The 17407-nt window shown below is 45.9% G+C and overlaps 1 protein-coding gene across 4 annotated transcripts in view; it reads left to right on the forward strand.

Moving 5' to 3' along the window:
• Positions 1-17407, forward strand: part of CALN1 (calneuron 1) — a 101980-nt gene that overhangs the window by 23486 nt on the left and 61087 nt on the right. The gene's annotated exons all lie outside the window — the stretch shown is intronic.

Raw genomic sequence — 17407 nt, forward strand, 5'->3', positions numbered from 1 at the left:
AAGGAAGTCTGGCATTGGCAATGAATGATGCTTGGGAGCTTTGAGGCTGTCGGGTTCTGGAGTGGCTATCTGAGCTTCAAACCATGTGTGAAGTTACATGGGGAAACGCTGGGCAGCTGTGACTGGCTTTCATGGGTGTCAGCTTAGGGATGTATGTAGGAATTGTCAAGCCATAAATACTTGGTGAGCACTGGAGTGACTTTTTAATTTTAGTAGGAAAACCAGAATGTGGCAGCCAGAAAAAAAAAAAAGCGATGCAAAAATAGTAGTGGCCTTTTTGGGAAGAGGAAATAATATTCCACTAAGACAGCAACCCCAATTAGACGGGAGCCTTTAAGAAGTGAGTAGCTAATTACCTAGATAAAGATGAGGCAACTCTTGCACAAGGCAAACAGATTTATTGGGGGACATTTATCTATGTGCATATGCCCAAGATGTTTTATGTTCTTGCCACAAACCCAAAATTATCTGTGCTTTGTAAATATTGTGGTTGATGGCTGTAAAGATTTCCTGTGAGATCAAATTGGAAGGACTCGTATGGTCAACCACACTTACCAGAGTTGAAGAACAGGAGGATTTCTTTAATGGTTCAGGCAGCCGAGGAAGCTTTGGGGACATGGCCAAACACAGAGCCCTGGTTTAAGTAACCACTGGCACTTGAAATTGAGAGCCATGGTTGGTGGCCTGGCATGACCCTTTTGGAGCAAATTGTTATTTTTAAAAGCAAGTTTGCGTTGCAGCTTGACACAAATTCCTGCAATAGGCTCCATGTATTAGTTCTGTGATTGGGGTGTGGGAAATGGCTGGTGGCTCAGCTGCTCTTGCAGCAAATGAGAGCACCATCTCATCTTTTAATATCAACTTTCGTCACTTCTGCACGTCTCCAAATCACTTACGTTTTGACATTAATAAAAATAGCAAAGAGTTTGGGGAAAGTAGCTTTGGCATCTACAGTATTTAATTTGCAAAAACTTTCATGTAGAGTTTAATTTAGACTGATGAGAGAGGCAGTTTTATGAGTATAAAACTCCATTAATTACAGATCCTGTCTTAATTATAAATGGCTTTATTTTAAAGTGAATTTTACAACCAAAATTAAGACTTGGAGCAGTTCAATCAATACAAACATCAATTAGACCTGACTTTGTACTCCAATTACTTCATAAAGCTTCCCAATGAAGTGTAAAAAGTGTGCCACTTTGTACTCTTCTTCCTGCCATTCCCAGGCACCAGGAGGTCTCCATGGTTTTGTTAGCAGCTTCCTAACGATAAGCATGGATGAAATAACAAGCCTCCCAGTTGTCTCCCATGTCCCAAATAAGCCAATAGAGTTAAATGCTAAAGTGACCAAACCTGGCCACAGGCATAGGGGAAGAATACTGGTACTCAACAGCTGCTCAGTGTTTTGACCATTTGGTTGTGGTCCCAGCAGACTGTGGCTGCTCCAAGGAGCTCTGGGATCTAGGCTGGGACACGGCCACTTGCCACGAGTGTGAATGTTTTTAAAGCCTCTTTTTGGGTTCAGTGTCATGATTGTATGAAACAAGTAGAGATGTAGCATGGTTCGGTTCCTTGCACCTTCTTGGTCGGTGTGGGGTATTTAGCATTGCTGTGCTGACTCTGGGGATGTGTGTCCTCTAAATCCCTTGTCAAGAGATGAGGATCCAGCCTGACCTAGCAGTAAGGATCAACTCCTGGTGGTGCAGCAGCATTTAGCTCCATCTCTGCTGGCCCTCCAGTCCTCCCTGCAGGTGGAGGTGTGCTCAGCTACAACAAGAGTGCATGGAACCATTTTCCAGCATCAGAGAGTGAAACAAAAGGACCTGAGGGATCCCAAGGGGAACCAAAAGCATTAACAAATGAACTGAAACCTCTTTTTACTTCTCAGCTGAGGGCAAGCAGCCAGGAAACAGCAAACCTGGGTTCTTAGGGGGCCATTTTGGCATCCCCCTCCCTGCAGCAGGGTGCTGTTCACCCGGGGACTGGTGCCACGTGCAAGGTCTTAGATAAAGTCTGGTGTTTGTTGTTTAATATGGGGCTTAGGAAGCATTGTGAGCTTTCTCTGGACTCAAGTGTCTTCTCCTACCATGTCTTTCCACCTGCCACGTGGACATCCTCTGGTTCCCTTGGACCTAGTAGTAGAGGGAGCGAGCGACTGTAGTTTGACCATGCATGATGTCACGTAGCGTGTGGAAGGGATGGAGCTGGGTATTAGCTGAGTTTTTATTTCCTTTCTGGTGAAGCAGGCTCTTTTAGTAAAGCCAGGTTTGAGCTGTGGAACTGTTTGAAGCTAAGAGCTGAGCAGCGAGCGACAGGCAGGCAAACAAAGTGGAAACCTGCTCTGAATTATCATAAGCTTTTTTTGTTGTTCTAAGCCCTTTCAAGCAGAGCCATTTGTACTGGAGCAAATTCTCCCAAGATATTTTTAGACGATACGAGCAGAAAAATATCACTCCATAGCAAGCTGTTTACAAATCTGCTAACCTTGTTTAGTGCTAGTAAAACTCTCGGCTCGGTGTGCTGCGGAGCACACTAATTACTTGACAGAAATTACGCAACAGTGTCTTTCTGATGTGCTGTATATTGGCTCAGCCCTGCAGCTGGGCCTGTGTGCAGCATTTTGGATAATGAACAGGGAATATTTCAGCAGCTTTTCCATTAAAACAGGAAGAGTGAGGCAGGCAGGAGGCAGACTCTGCCAACTAGCCACTGCTTGCTGCCCTTTGCTTGCGGGCTCGTTTCTGTAATGAGGCTGTCCTGCACTTGTTTCGTTATCCTATGTCTGGTTTAGGAGCCCAGGTGTCACCCAGTGTCACTCACTGGACTTTAGTTGACCATGGAATGGGACTTATGGCCATTCCCCATTGCATCTTGGGTGCATATAGTGGTGGGATTCAGATTCTGTGGTCGTAGGGCTGTATGAGGACCTTGGCAGTAGGGATGGAGCTCCTTAAGGAAAGCAGAGTGGGAGTTGCCTGTCATCCCAGTGGACCCCAGCAGCCTGTCTCTCTCATGGGCATTGGGCACAGCGGTGCAGCTTAGCTCTCAGCAGCCTTGGGGACGCTCCTGTTCTCATGAATGCTGCTTCTGGAATTCACAGAATCATAAAATCATTTGAGTTGGAAGGGACCTTTGATGGCCATCTGGTCTAACTCCCTGCGATGCACAGGGACACCCACAGCTCCATCCGTGCTCAGAGCCCATCCAGCCTGACCTTAAATGTCTCCAAGAGTGGGGCATCCGTAACCTCTCTGGGCAATTTGTGCCAGTGCCTCACTAGTAGCTGGTGGGATTTCCACCATGAATATTTAGGATGGCAGTCCTGAGAACTTGCAGGTTTCTGTATTCTACTGGAAAGGGCTCAGCAACAACCTGATGCTTCACAGAAGAGGGATCTTCTGAAGGGTTTGATGGAAGCCCAGTGCTTATGGTGTCAGCTGAGTGTTTAGCAGTGGTTGGATGGGCAAGCTGGAAGGACAGATAAAGTTTTGTGGTTGCTGGACAAAAACTTTTCAGCCTGGTCATGGCTGAGGATGTGGCAATGGTGTGGAGGATGAGAATGACAAACAGTTGTTTGTTTTCTGATCCAAAGTGAGAGCTGGAAAATAGGTGGAAGTTGGAGGAGGTGTGTCAGGAGAAGGGGAGGTGGATTGTCACATATTGAATGGTTAAGGTGTGGAATGGGACTGATAAAATTAAATGTACTCATAACAGAAAAAGGAAGATGAATCTTGGGAGCATTCGAAGCTGGGCACTTGGCTGAGCATCAGACCTGCCATTTGTGGGCATGCCCCACAGCTGTGTGATCATTTCAGGACTCTTCCTTGGGAGGATGTGGGCTCAGTTTGACCAACAATGCCTTGAGTGAGCTTCACCCAGGCTGTGGGTGATGACAGGGAACGTGAGACCCCTTGAGAGCCCTTCCAGTTCCCCACTGGGATCTGTGCCATGCTGCACGTGTGTTGGACCAAATGCCTGGAGTCAGAAGAGGGAAAGCAGTTCATATACCACAGCAATAAACTAGCTGACCTGCTGGACTTTTTCCTTCTATTTTGCTCTCCTGCACTGTTACTTAAATACACTAGAAGGGAATCTCAGACTGGGGGTAAAGAACAAATGTGGGAATTATCCTTCTGCTGTGTCCCAGCTGAGCTGTGTGGCTGAGGACTGGAGAGCAGCCATCCCATGCCAGGCTCCTGCTGGGCACAGTCCCCCCACAGGCAGCTGGGATGCACCCGATGCAGGGAGCACAGCTGGGATTTTCCTCCTCCCTGTTTGCCTTGGACACCACCAAGTCCTCCCTTGGAGCTGCTGGCAACTTGCAGCACTCACAGCAGCTTCCCAGTGAGTTCTGGGGGTGTTGTGTGTAATGTCTCCAGGATTAGCAGCAGTTTTGTCCAGCACAGCAGTGAGCTCAGCTGAGCTGGGAGGCAGAGCTGCATCACAGCTTGGTGCACAAATCTGCAGGGTTTTTTTTTTGTTGTTTTTTGTTTTTTTTTTTTTGCTTTTCCCCATCACTTTTAAAAACATTGTATTGGGGGCTGAGACTGGAGACTAGCTTTACCTTGAATTCAATTATGTAATTAATGGCAAAGCTGCCAAGAACTGTCAGGAGTATTTTTTATTCTTTATTATATTTCTTATGAATGCAAATAGATTAATATTTGCGAGCAGTTCTTCTAGAGTAATTTTATCAAAACCCTTCATTATTGTCATGGGAAATTCAATGCAATTTTAATCTGGGACCAGTTCCACTTTGCAGTTTAGCTAGACAGTGAATGTTAGAGGTAGGCACTGTGTGAGTCTGCAGCATATATTGGGCACATATAAAGGATATTGGGCATGAATAGTGGATAGAGGACATGTATCACATATTTGTATACGTATATTGTTCTGTGTGTGTACACTGCTACTGTGCCTCTGACCTGTCCATGCTGATGTCTTGCATAAACCATTAATTAGTTGGTAGTGATAATGAATGAAATCCCCTCTTGGCTGTGTTATGCTGCTAAAAGCAGTAGAAGCAGCATCCACAGGTACTCGTGTGGCCAAACTATGTGACAGCTGCTGATGCTCCAGTGCCTGCTTTATTACAACTTGGGCCACAGTGTTTCTTTCAGAAGCGTGTTTTCCCTCCCAGCACCGTGAGACAGCAAATGAAGTATGCACAGAGCAGACCTGCATGGCACTCCTTGAGGTCTGCTGTCAGATTGATTGCTTGAAGTACATTTGAAATCAAGTGCTGTACGGTCAGCTCTAGATCATCTCACCATCATTTTTCATGTGCCAGTAAGTAAAACCATAGCGAATAATACAGCTGGTTGAAAACGGTGAAGCTACTCGGTCTTGTAAATTTGAGCTGACCTCACTGTCTCTTCCCTTTGCCCTTGAGTGCAATGTAATCATCATGACATAAATAACAAGAGCGGCGATATAATGGAATTATATGAGCGCTGCTGTTGTGAGCTCTGTAAAAATAAGGCTGGCAGCACTTGGCGGAGCCGAGATCAGCTCTGAAGTAGAGGAGAGGTTGAATTGATTTCCTTTTCCTTTTATCTGTCGGGAGAGGAGGTAAAGAAAACAAGTCCTGCTATGGCTGTAAAGGAGCTCTGTGCCTGCTGGTGGGGCGGCAGGGCTGTGTGACGGCTGCTCTGAGGCTTTTGCTTCCACCCTCTTCTTTCAATCCCAGATTTCCACCTGACCTCAGTCTCTGGAAAAGGGGGAAAAAAGATGAACTGGAGGGTTACTGGAAAGGTAGTTAAAGAACGAAGCGATTATAGGATCACAGAGTCATAAAGGTTGCAAAGAAGCACCGAGATCCTCTTAGTCCAACCATCAGCCCATCACCACCATGCCCACTGTATGGCATGCATGTCCCTGTCAGGCACAGTCAGCATGGGTTCATCAAGGGGAAGTTCTGCCCTTGCAGTGTGACTTTCCCCTGCTTGGTAGGTAAAGAGAAAGCAGCAGACATAGTCTGTCTGGATTGCAGTTAGACTAATGATACTGTACCTTCCAGGCAAGCTGTCCAGCTGTGAGATAACACGGTTCGTATTGTGCTGAGCGATGAAATGGCTCGATGGTGGAGCTCTAAGGGTGAATGAGGCTACTCTTGGCTGGTGAATTGTCACCAGTGGTGATCCTATGGCCTCTGTGCTGGGGCTGCTCCTGTTCAGTGTTTTCATCAACGGTCTGGATGCAGGACAGAGCGCATCCCCAGCACGTTTGCTAATGACTCTAAACTGGGAGATGCTGTTGTCTCCCTGGAGGGCCTTGCAGAGGGATCTAGATCCTTTGGAACGTTGTGATCAGCAACAACATGAAGTTTAACACAGATAAATACTGGGTTCTGCACCTAGGATGAGGTAGTTCCAGACACAGGCATAGGTGGAAGCCAATTGGCTGGAGGGCAGCTCAGCCCAAAGGGACCTGGGGTGCAGGTGAGAGCAGCTCAAGGTGAGCCAGCGGTGTGTAGCTGAGAGGCAAACTGCATTTTGGGATGTACTAAACACTGCCTGGCCAGCTGGTCAAAAGAGGTGGGAGCACCTCTCCTATGAAGACAGGCTGAGGGAGCTGGGCTTGTTCAGCCTGCAGAAAAGAAGGCTGCGGGGTGACCTCATTGCAGCCTTTCAGGACCTAAAGGGGAGGAGGGGAGTCAGCTCTTTGAAAGGGTAGATAACAGCAGAACAAGGGGAAATGGTTTGAAGTTGAGGCAGGGAAGATTGAGGTTGGATGTCAGGGAGAAGTTCTTTACAGAGAGAGTGGTGAGGTGCTGGAACAGCTGCTCAGAGAGGCTGTGGATGCCCTGTCCATCCCTGGAGGTGTTCAAAACAGGTTGGATGGCTTTGAACCATCCAACCTTTGGATGGGGCCCTGGGCAGCCTGGTTTAGTATTAGGTATGGAGGATGGTGGCACTGCATGTGGTAGGAGATTCATGATCCTTGAGGTCCCTTCCAAACCCCGCCATTCTGTGATTCTGTGATTTTTCTCATTATTGCATTGATGAGGTTGTACCATTGTGCATGTATACTATGGAGCTGTGAGCTCCTTTCCCCTTCCCACAGAGGAGGGAGATGTGCTCCTTGCCTTCAGTTGGCCCTTCTGGCAGTCAAGGTGAGCCCAGTGCACTGTAAATCTGCCTGCAGAATGTAAGCAGTCCATAGCAGATAGACATACCCAGAGCCTAAGCTCCCAAACTGGTTCTCTGTCCTGCCCTCATGTGTGCAAACCCTGTGTCTCTGGATCTGCCTGTGTTGTGGCCAGGGAGGGTGGGGATGTCATGATGTAAGGGTTTCACAGCCTTCTTGCAACGCTGATCTCCCTGTGGAGGACCTTGAGGAGCTCTGTGCCCAAGGAGAGCTTACCAGGAGCATGAGCTTCTGTGCAGGGCTGGAAGAAGCAGATGTGAACATGGGAGTGGAAAGCCCTTTCCTTGTAGGCTCAGAGAAAGGGAGGCATCAAGTGGCTTTTCCAGCACTGGGCTGGGAGCAGAGCAGACAACAAGGAGGTGGTTTTCTTTTATCTCATCCCTGCCCACTGCTGAAAGGCCACTGCTTGAATCAGAGCCAGTTGGAAGAAAAAGTTCTTTTTGTGACTTCTTTTGATTATTATTATTAATTTTATTTTATTTTATTCAGCTCTTGCTGCACCTTTTGTTACATTCAACTTCTCGTTTTTTATCTAGCTCCTTGCATGTATAAGATATGCCATATATTTTGCTGGCATGTATACCTACTAAAAATACTCTTATCCTTCTGGAGAGAGAAAATATGGAGTGTGTGTGTATGTATATGTATAAATTCTGTATGCATCTAAAATCCTAAATGACATTTTTCCAATGTTGTGTGTTTAATGGGAATTCACTAATTAGGTGCATGAGAGGCTAAAGAAGATGATAGTTTCCCTGTGCTCAGTTTTAATACAAAGAGTACTACGGTTGTTAAGAGACTGAAACTTCAGGTTTGGAAATCTTCATCCACACTAGATACATTATCTTGGCAAATTGGACTTTTTGAGTTGGCAGCAAATGGAAAAGAGTAACTTTTAAAAATAGAGATAATTTGGATGACGTCAAAGACATCTGGTGTCCTTTTCTAGAAATGTGAGACTGATCTATTTTGCTTATGTGTATAAATCACTCTGCACTCAGTGTGAGGTTTTACTTATGCCTGCATTTGAGTTTGATTTACTGATAAATTTCCTGTGTACTTAAAATATTTAGCCAGGTATACTTTGATTGTACAGGCACTGTGTGTACAGCAGGTAGTGCCTGTCCTCCCTGTGCATCCTGGAGCATCTGGACTTCATGCAGCATCTCATGGTGCCACCTGGCTAATGGGCTCTCATCCTAATTTCCATCCTGAGTTGTGAAAAGTGGGAAGGTGTGTCTGCTCCGAGTCATGCCTCATCATCCCTTAATGCCTTCTGGTCTCCTCATGTGTCACAGCTCTGGAATTGCAGGGAATGGCTTTGAGTGGCAGCTGGAAATCAGCTCGGGACTCTGCATGCATAAGAGGCAGCAGAGAAGAAAAGAGGGAACTGGAGAAGGAGCTGAAATGGACAGCACAAGAAAGGGAATGACTCAAATTTGGAGGGTGGGAGGAGATGGCACAGGGTCGCTGGGGGAGAAGGATTACACTTGCACAGTGAGTGATGCAGCTGGTGGAGGAGGAGCGCTCTGGGTGGGATGTGTGTGAGGACAGAGATGTGGGGAGGGTGGGAGCAGCAAACATCTGCCTAAGGATTCTCCAGCTGCCACCTGCATTCTGGTAGTGTCTTTCCAAGGGATTCATCAGCACACCGGCACCTTGAATCACACAGATAAGGCAGAGCTGTCTGTGCACGTTGGTTTGCAGTGCTGGGGAAGCTGCTCCCCACTTCAGGTGCTGTTCCACGTCCCAGACAGAGATGAATGGCCGGATGTAAATTGTTTCCTCCCCAGTGGGGCTTAAGCTGGACTTCTCTGTAGTTGGAAGGAACACATTTGAATTTTAATATCATCTCTGAAAGGCAATTGCAGCTTATGCGCTTGATTATGTGTTCAGGCTATGAGATTTTACGTTATTTTTAGAAATGTTCATTTGCTCCACAGACCAGGAGATACAGGAGTGGCCAGTGAAATGTGAACATCTGATAGGTTTTTGAAGTATCAAGTGAACGCAGAGTGAAAGGATGACAAAGGCATGCTACGTGGTTTTTCAGGCTTAAACAATGTGCTGTAATTGTGTGTCAGAAGTCATTCAGTTTTGATATCAAGCCAGCTAATTAAACCGTCCTCTCTGAAGAGACTTACTGTACTTTCAGCTTTGCTTTTTCATTCTCAAGAACAAAAAACACCGAAGGCAGCTCTTGTGTTTAGCTCTCACGTTGGCATTAATTTGGATGGGAACCAGGAGATGGGAAATGGGAGCTGCAGCCAAATCTTTGTCTCATTTTAGTGGTGTAAGCCGGGTTCATTACCACCCAAGGTGGTGGAAGGAAGGGGAGGACCTGGTGCCATCCCATATACTGCATGCTTATGCTGTCACTTGTCTTAGGTGAGCTTTCCTCCATCCAAATTTTCATTGGTCTATGAGTCGTGAATCCCACTGTAGGTTTTGTTTCTGCTGAGTGATCTTCTCTGGTATTTTATTGTGATGTTCCTTCATCATTAAACCCTGGGGCATAATTCATAGCTCAATGTCCTCACCCAGAAGTGGGATCCCCGTGTTGGGTACAGCCTAACAGCTGTGGCAGGTACTGGATTTTTGAGTACCAAAGGGCCACAGGACAAACATGGTCTCCAGCAAGCAGTGGCTGGAAAAAATATGGATGTGAAAGCAAGGAGGGGGAAGGTACCCACTGCAAGTCCTTGTAGCCTTTTCTGCAGTCAGGAGACTGCCTGAGTTGGATGATTGAAGTGTCTGGGAATATTTGGATTCCTTGCAGAAAATCCATCCTGCACGTCTTGGTGAACATTGAGCTTTTGACTGCCCCCATGGAAGTGACTTTGGAGAATTAAATCTTGGAGAGCCAGAAAGTGCTGCCAAACTCATTCCTGATATGGGGGAAGGGAAAGGAAAAGGGAAAGGAGAGGGAAGGAAAGAAAAGAGAAGAGGAAAAGGAAAGGAAAAAATGTTACTTACAAGTAGAAAATGAAAGGGAAAAAAGTACTTCAGCATTATTTAAGCTGTCATTAAAGCTTGTGGGTAAAGAAATCCCTTTCCAGCTCTTCAGCTGGATTGACCATGCCCGCCTCCAGCATGCATTTTACAATTGAATTCTCAAGGCTTGCACAAAAAAAGGTAGAGGTATTCATTCTTACACTTTATTTTTGTTTGCCTTTGATAGCTGGAAACTGCAGCTTTATTCAAATAACAGTCAGGAGCAAATATTTCAATTGCTGCTCTGAAATGTTTGGAAGATGTGAGTTTTCAGTGCAGTGTTTTTCTTGTTTTCTTTTTGCTCTCTTAATCTTTATTTTCCAGAAAACCTGTAAAGCTTCTCCTACACCTATATTAAGCACTTCATAAAGAAAAGCCTCTCTGGATATTCAGGTGAAGATTTCTGCATTGTGAGGGTCCTCAGTGATGCGATATGCTTCGCTTACACTCCTGAGAAATACAAATCTCCAGATTACTTGAATAGATAGTTTGCATCAGGGAACAGCTTTCAGTTATCCATTTACACTTCCAGCTGGGGATGCTTTTAAACTGGCTTTATAGCATCCCTGATTTGATCACCTGTGGCTGGATGCTGCCCAGAGATAAAGACCATTTCCATTCCCCTCCAGTAGAGCTTGATACGGTACAGGAGCAATTTCTGTTGTTACACATGCACCTTCTGCCAGAGGGAACGAAAGTCTCAGATAACAGAGCTCAGATTTCGTGGCGATTTGCAGTGAGTTTGCTGCTATCCGCATAAAAGGATGCTGTGGGACTGCTTTGAAATGCTGAAGCTGTGTTGGTTTTGCACATGGGCTGGAAGTAATGCTGTGGTGCTTTCGGTGCCTCCTGACCCTGAGCTTTGCAGTTGGGCTGGGAAAAGCTTTCTCCAGTTGCTTTATACTTTGTGAATCAGTAAACTTGGACCAAACAGTATGGAGGGAGCTGGGGAGCTCGAGCTAATTGTAATTCTTCTAGTGGAGATGTTTTCCATCAGACAAATGCAGAATTGATTACATTCCCTGTTGACAATGGCCTTTTCAACTGAAAATAATAGAAGAACTCCATTTTCAGCAATGCTGCGATATTTCGGTTTGAATTTACAATTTTGCTTCTTAAAATATTAAATAACTTGGCCACGAAACACTGGGAATTCACTTTCCTGGAAGCAGCTCCTGCATGGAAATGATAGATGGGCTTTGGGCTTGTTGCACCGCGAGGCCACCGGAAGCAAAGCAAACAGAAACGCAGTGCATCACCGTGCTCCCTTCACCTTGCTGCTGGAGCATCTGAAATGAACCCTTTTCATCCATCGTGGTTTGATCACGGATGCTGTAAGGCTGGGGAGGAGCAGCACAGGGCTGCACAGAGCCCAGCCAAGCGCAGGATTGCAATTTGTCAGCAGGCAGAGCTCCCGTTTCGGGCAGTGCCTCTGTACAGCCAGACCTGCTCTGTCTCCATCCTCCTTCTCCCTGCTCGTGCAATGACTTCTCCCATCTGTCTGCATTACTGAGAGCTTCCAGCGTTGGGTTTTATCCAGTCTTCCCAGCATCCTTCTTCAGCCCCTGTGCAAATCACCTCGATGCAAAATTGCTCGCAGAGTTTGGAGGCTGCAGTAATTCTTGGCCAGGAGAGATCCATGGGTGCCCATACTGTGAAGTGAAAATAAAGGAAAAAGGATTGGCCCAAAGCAAGGGGTAAATAAGAACTGATTTCCCCGTGTTCAAATTTGATTTTATGTGAATAAAAAGCAGAAATTGCTGTTTATCTCTGGCTCTCTGACCAAAATGGTGTTTCTGCCTTACTGCATACTTGACAGAAACTTGCATTGCAAAACAGGGCTCTGTATTTTTCCTCTGTTTGCTCTGAGCTTGTCTGACTGTACATGGAAGCTCGTATTCCTGAGCCTCCAAACCAGATAGAGGGAGAGCTGGAGAGGATGAGTTAAAGTCAGCTTTGGTTTGCCAAGCTCCTGTTCACAAGATACGCTCTCAGTAAAGCAATTTATGTGTTATAATCACTTTGGCTTTTAAGGAGGAAAACTGTCTTTTTATGGAATGGAGTAGATTGTGCAACTTGGGTAGCAGAAAATTCACAGGAACAGGCAATTTTGAACTGGAAATCATGAAGTTATGGGTGTAGCGTGGTCCTCCTGAGAGGCAGTCTCTCACCTTAGGTGGCAAGACTGGAGGAAAGAGTAATGGAAATAAATCCAAGGAGCCGGGGACGGATGTGATGATAAGGCAGGGAATAGGGGGTGGCTGAACTGTGTCTCCACCAGTGGAAGAGCAATGAGTAACACCTCGCTGTGGTTTTACACGTGTGAAGGCCTATCCCAAATGTCCAGAGCAACCTCCACCAGAGATTGAGAAACCTCCCCATTCGTTAGCATTGTAAGTCCCTATGAAGTTGGGTTTGATGTGCTGCTGGGTAGCCATGTGGAAGTTAATTAAAGGCAGAGTGACTTCGAAAACAATTGAACTCCAGTTAAAACTTGCCCCAGGTCTTGCCTGTCCTGACACCAGGATCGTTTTGGGAAAGACAGGAGGATGCCAACTTCTCATCATGATCAGAGCCAACTCTCCGGGTGCTGGTAACAAATGAGTCTCTGCATAGCTGTTCCAAGCACATTATTCTGAATGTCAGGTGTCTACATTTGAATACTGGGCAGTAAATTTTCAGCAGTGAGTACTTAAACTCTTAATTAAGCTCCTTTGCAAAGTCTAGGGAAGGGCTGCAAGTGATGGCAGAGGTGGTATTTTCTGAGTGGTTATTCCAGCCAGGAATGCGAGAAGACTGCTCTAGCAATGAGTCGGTATGGGATGCAAATTATATATATTAAAAAAAAAAAAAAAAAAAAAAAAGGTTATTATCTCTACAACCTCAATGTGAGCCGTCCATCAGCAATATTGAATCAAATCACTCTCGTTCTCTGAGATCCTGCAGAGTAAGGTCTTAAGCTCATTACCTATTTATGACCGGCAAATATTTCATTTCTGATGATGAAGTGGATATTGATGTCAGTGAAGTAAATCAGCAGCTCTCAAATAATACAGGCTTGTTTCTGGCAAGCTTGTTTTTTGAGTTAAACAGTTCTCTACATGGCTCAACTGTTCCCAAGATTATATGTAATGAGCAGGAGTTGCATGGGGCAGTGTAATGGGAGGGGAAATGTAGTAGGGGGTTGGAACCACATGGTTGTTAAGGTTTCTCTATGAATCTATGTGTTGTTCTGCTCTATAGGATCTATAAAGGATCAGGGGAGGATATAGGTTGTTTCTTAATTAAAAAAAAGGCGTATGGAAAGAAAAGACTGAGATTTGTTTGAGAAACAGTAGGAATCAGTTCTCATTCTTGTCTTTAGTAGTAGGTTTGTAATTGTAAACAGAAGTTGTGTGATGCGTCTTAAATTGAGCTGCTTTCGTACTGGTGATCTTTTACTGCTGGGAGTTGGTTTGGGTTTGTTGTTGTTGCTTTTAAATGAAGAATGAGTAATGCATTTTTCCCCTACTTAGAACATCCTGGGTTACAGCATTCCCAAAAAGCCTCACAGAAGCTCTGAGTCAGTTTGTAAATAGCTCCATTGCACAGCCCAGGGCTGGGAAGGACCTCCCCCCCATTGGGGGGGGGGGGGTCCCAGTGATGGCTTTCACCAGCAGACACCTACCTGGAGCAGAGTCCGTGGCATTTTCCAGGGCTGAAGATGAATGGAGATGAACAAAGAACAAGAGGAGAATGCACAGATCTCATAGAGCTCTCTGCATTTAGGTGTTTTGCTCCAATTGCTGGAGGTCTGTAGCCCTCTCCTCCCCATCAGATGGAGAACCATCACAAGAGGGATGTCTCCTGATGGCTGCACCCAGCATGCTGGTGGGTGAGCAGGGTCGCATGGGCTGTGCCAGGAGACCAAAATGCCCCTTTGGAAGTGGCCTTAGGTGCAGTACTGACTCTGCACCTATCTCCTGTAGAATGACAGTGACACGTGGTAGAATCTCACATGAAATGCTGAGACCTTTAGAAAAATGCTCTCCATCCAATGAATAGACATGAGGTGTTTGCTGATGCAGCCAGCATCCATCCTGATGCTGCTATTTATAATGACTTGTTTGATTGTGGATGCTCAAAAAAAAAAAAGGCTGCACGTTATGAGTTGTTCGGTTGAGAGATTGGAACCACAGAGCCAAGGATGCATCAGGAGGACTGGAGATCTGGGCAAAGTTTTCTAACAATGATTGACAGATGATAAACGTCAGTGCATCAACATGTGAAGAATTAACATGAAATCGTGGTGGTGTTCTTTTGACAACTACAGCAGTGAGCACTGATATACTTAAAGCAAGCATTTATAGCCTGAATTATTTTTCTTAGGGTATTGAGGCATAGAAACATAGCCTGGAAGAGGGGAAGCTGGTTCCTCCTGCTGGAGGTGACCTGTGTCCAGGGTGGTTGGAGCCACGTTTTGGAATACTGCAGTTGTTGGTGTGTGTGTGTGTGTGTCTGCTCCCTGCATTCAGAAACTTTTTTTTTCTAATTGCTAGGCTAAATTTGCATGCATCCATTTGTTCTTGGACCAGTATTGCTTTTCACCTCAAATAGCTTTTCTCTGTCCTCTTCCTGCTGTCCTCAATGCTCTGCAGATGGAAATTAAAGAGCTTCCACAAGCTGATTCCTGCTTTTCTCTTCCCATCTCCATTTCCTCCCCTGCACTTCTTTCGCTGTGAGTATATCCCTCCATGCTCAGGATCAGCCTGTACCTTTCCTAGGCACTGGAAACTGGATTATTCTGTGCAGTGTACGGTCAATGGCTGGAGCACAGTGTCTACTACCCCAAGCATCCATTTGGGATGGAACCCAACAGGAGCCCCGCTTGTCTCCTTGGTAAAATTCTAACCACAGTCAGGAAATTTATAGGGAAGAGTGGAAGTTGCTGTTGTGCCAAGTTGTTCTGACAGCTGGCTTTCAGCACTGAGCTTCCCTGCTGGCTCCGTGCGATACTGCAGGGCTTGGGCAATTAGAAAGCGCTCAGCACGCGCCATCCACAGAAGGATGCAGCCACACTTACAGAGCATCCTTGTGACAAGGAGTGTGACTGCTGCTGTCCACACCGCCCTATCCTCGGAGTGAACATCCTCCAGTATTCCCAATTCACCCCCCATTGCCTGCACTAAAAGCTTCCAGTACCTTGTAGTGGCAGATAGCCTTTATTGTTGCGCATTTCTATGGTAATGACGCGTTCCTGCAGGTTACTTGGCAAGTGTTGAATGTGTTTGGGAACATAACCACAGGAAATGTGATTTCCACAAATAATATTTTTACCGTGGTAGGAAAAAAAAAACAACGCAGTCCTGCCAAACTGTGTATTAAAAATCTCAGTCCCTCCAAGGAGAAGCAAGGCAGGGTGCTTGGTTTTGAAGCAGAGCTTTCCAAGCTGAGATACTTCACCAGTTTGCATTATCTCTGATATTTTATATTATATTATACTTTTTATATTTTGATATAACTGCATCTGTCTAAACTGCTGTAGAGCTGGGGTCAAGTGTTGTGGTTCTTGGGTCTTAAACCCAAGTGTTTATGCCCTGATCCCAGCAGCAGCGTTGGTCCACGCGTGGATCTGGTGATGCTGCAGTGGGGCAGGTAGATGTGGCCCCAGGTTGCAGCAAAACGCTTTGGATGGGGGATGCAGGACTGTTTTGCTGGGATTGGGATTAACCAAGTGAAATGCTTTGACATTTTCAATTGGAGTATTTTGGGAGGGAAGAAGGGGTATATTTCAATTAGGCTAAAAATGTAGATATTATGACACTTTGTTGCAGTTTGCAGCGAAACAGGAGTGTAAGAATAGCAGATGGAGGGATGGAACTTTCCATTTTTTCAGGCAGGCATAGTAGTTGCAAGTCTCACTTAGCACTTCACTCAAGGACATGCTATTTGCAGCTTTTAGATCATTCAGTTTGTACTTTGGTGCCCAAACTCGCAATTAAGCGAATGAGACGACTGGCAAGATGTACGGTGGTGGTAGTCCTCTTCTTATCATCCTGATGAAAATAACCATACAGGGCTCTGATAGTAATTGCTGTGTACTTGGGATGTGGTAGTTACAGTGCAATTACAACATTTATTAGGGTGGTATTTATACCCAATGAAGTCAACTGGAACCATCTGCAGTTCCCAAGGGTGGCTGGCGGACACTGGTGGCCCTGGCTGAATTTATCTCTTGGAGCATCATGATTCATCCTCGCTCGGGAAGCAAAACAAAAAGTAATGATGGTTGCCTCTAGTTACTAGTCACAGGGAAATCATCAACTAATAAACCTGCTGCTGAACTTAAGGAACGGGTGAGCTGGGGAGGCTAGGAACAGAGTGCAGGGTCAGCTCCCGTGTGCCTAAAGCAGCCATTGATTGTGGAAAGCTCTTATGAAGGGCAGTGGGTGGGTGAGGATGAATCTTTGAGTCTTTCTGGATGCAGATAAAGAGTGTTAATGAGTTGCTAGGCTGTGTGTCAGGTCTGACCCCAGCAGCAAGCTTTCTTTGTTCCCTTGGGATTGGGATGGGAGAGTTTCCTGGTTAATGCCCAACAAAGCTGGAAAGGAATCTGCTTCTTTCCATCAGTGGGTGACTGTCACAGATCCCACCAGTGATGGCACCCCACACCTGCCTTTGCCCCACGGACCTTCTGCTCCCAGATCTGGCCCATTTGCATAGGCAGGCTTTTTGTCCTGACAACTCTTTGCAGCCTTCTATACCTGGGAGTTTAATCAGTGATGTCTACTCGCTCTTTGGGATCATTAATGAAGATGTCAATTAGGATTAATTAGTTGGATGCCCCATCCCTGGACTAGTTAAGGCCAGGCTCCTGGGCAGCCTCATCTAGTGCCTGTGGCTAGGTGATCTAGATGATCTTTGAGGTCCTTCCCAAACCAAGCCATTCTATGGGTCTGTGATTAGTGTGGGATAAGGTTGGTGCCCTTGCTCAGCTGAACACCTCGTTTTGCATCACATGCAGACCATCAGATGGTCTCTTTCTTGTAAGCAGCATCCTATACTGGTGGTGTTTGTTATAACTCTGGTAGGGAGGTGATGTTGTGCTACAAATGGCTGCTAGCAGTTGTGTGAGCACTGTTGTATTGAAGTCACCTCGTGCAGAGGTTCTCCCAGGGCTAGAGAGATTGCGATATGGAGAAGAACACTCAGGAGCTAGGTTGGGCTCCTTGGGAAGAGGTGATGCTTCCTGAGGTCAGGCTGCAAAATGGGTTATTTTCTGTTT

This window comes from Phasianus colchicus, chromosome 21 (genome assembly GCF_987193195.1).
Source record: "Phasianus colchicus chromosome 21, bPhaCol1.hap1.1, whole genome shotgun sequence".
In the NCBI taxonomy this organism is placed as follows: Eukaryota; Metazoa; Chordata; class Aves; order Galliformes; family Phasianidae; genus Phasianus; species Phasianus colchicus.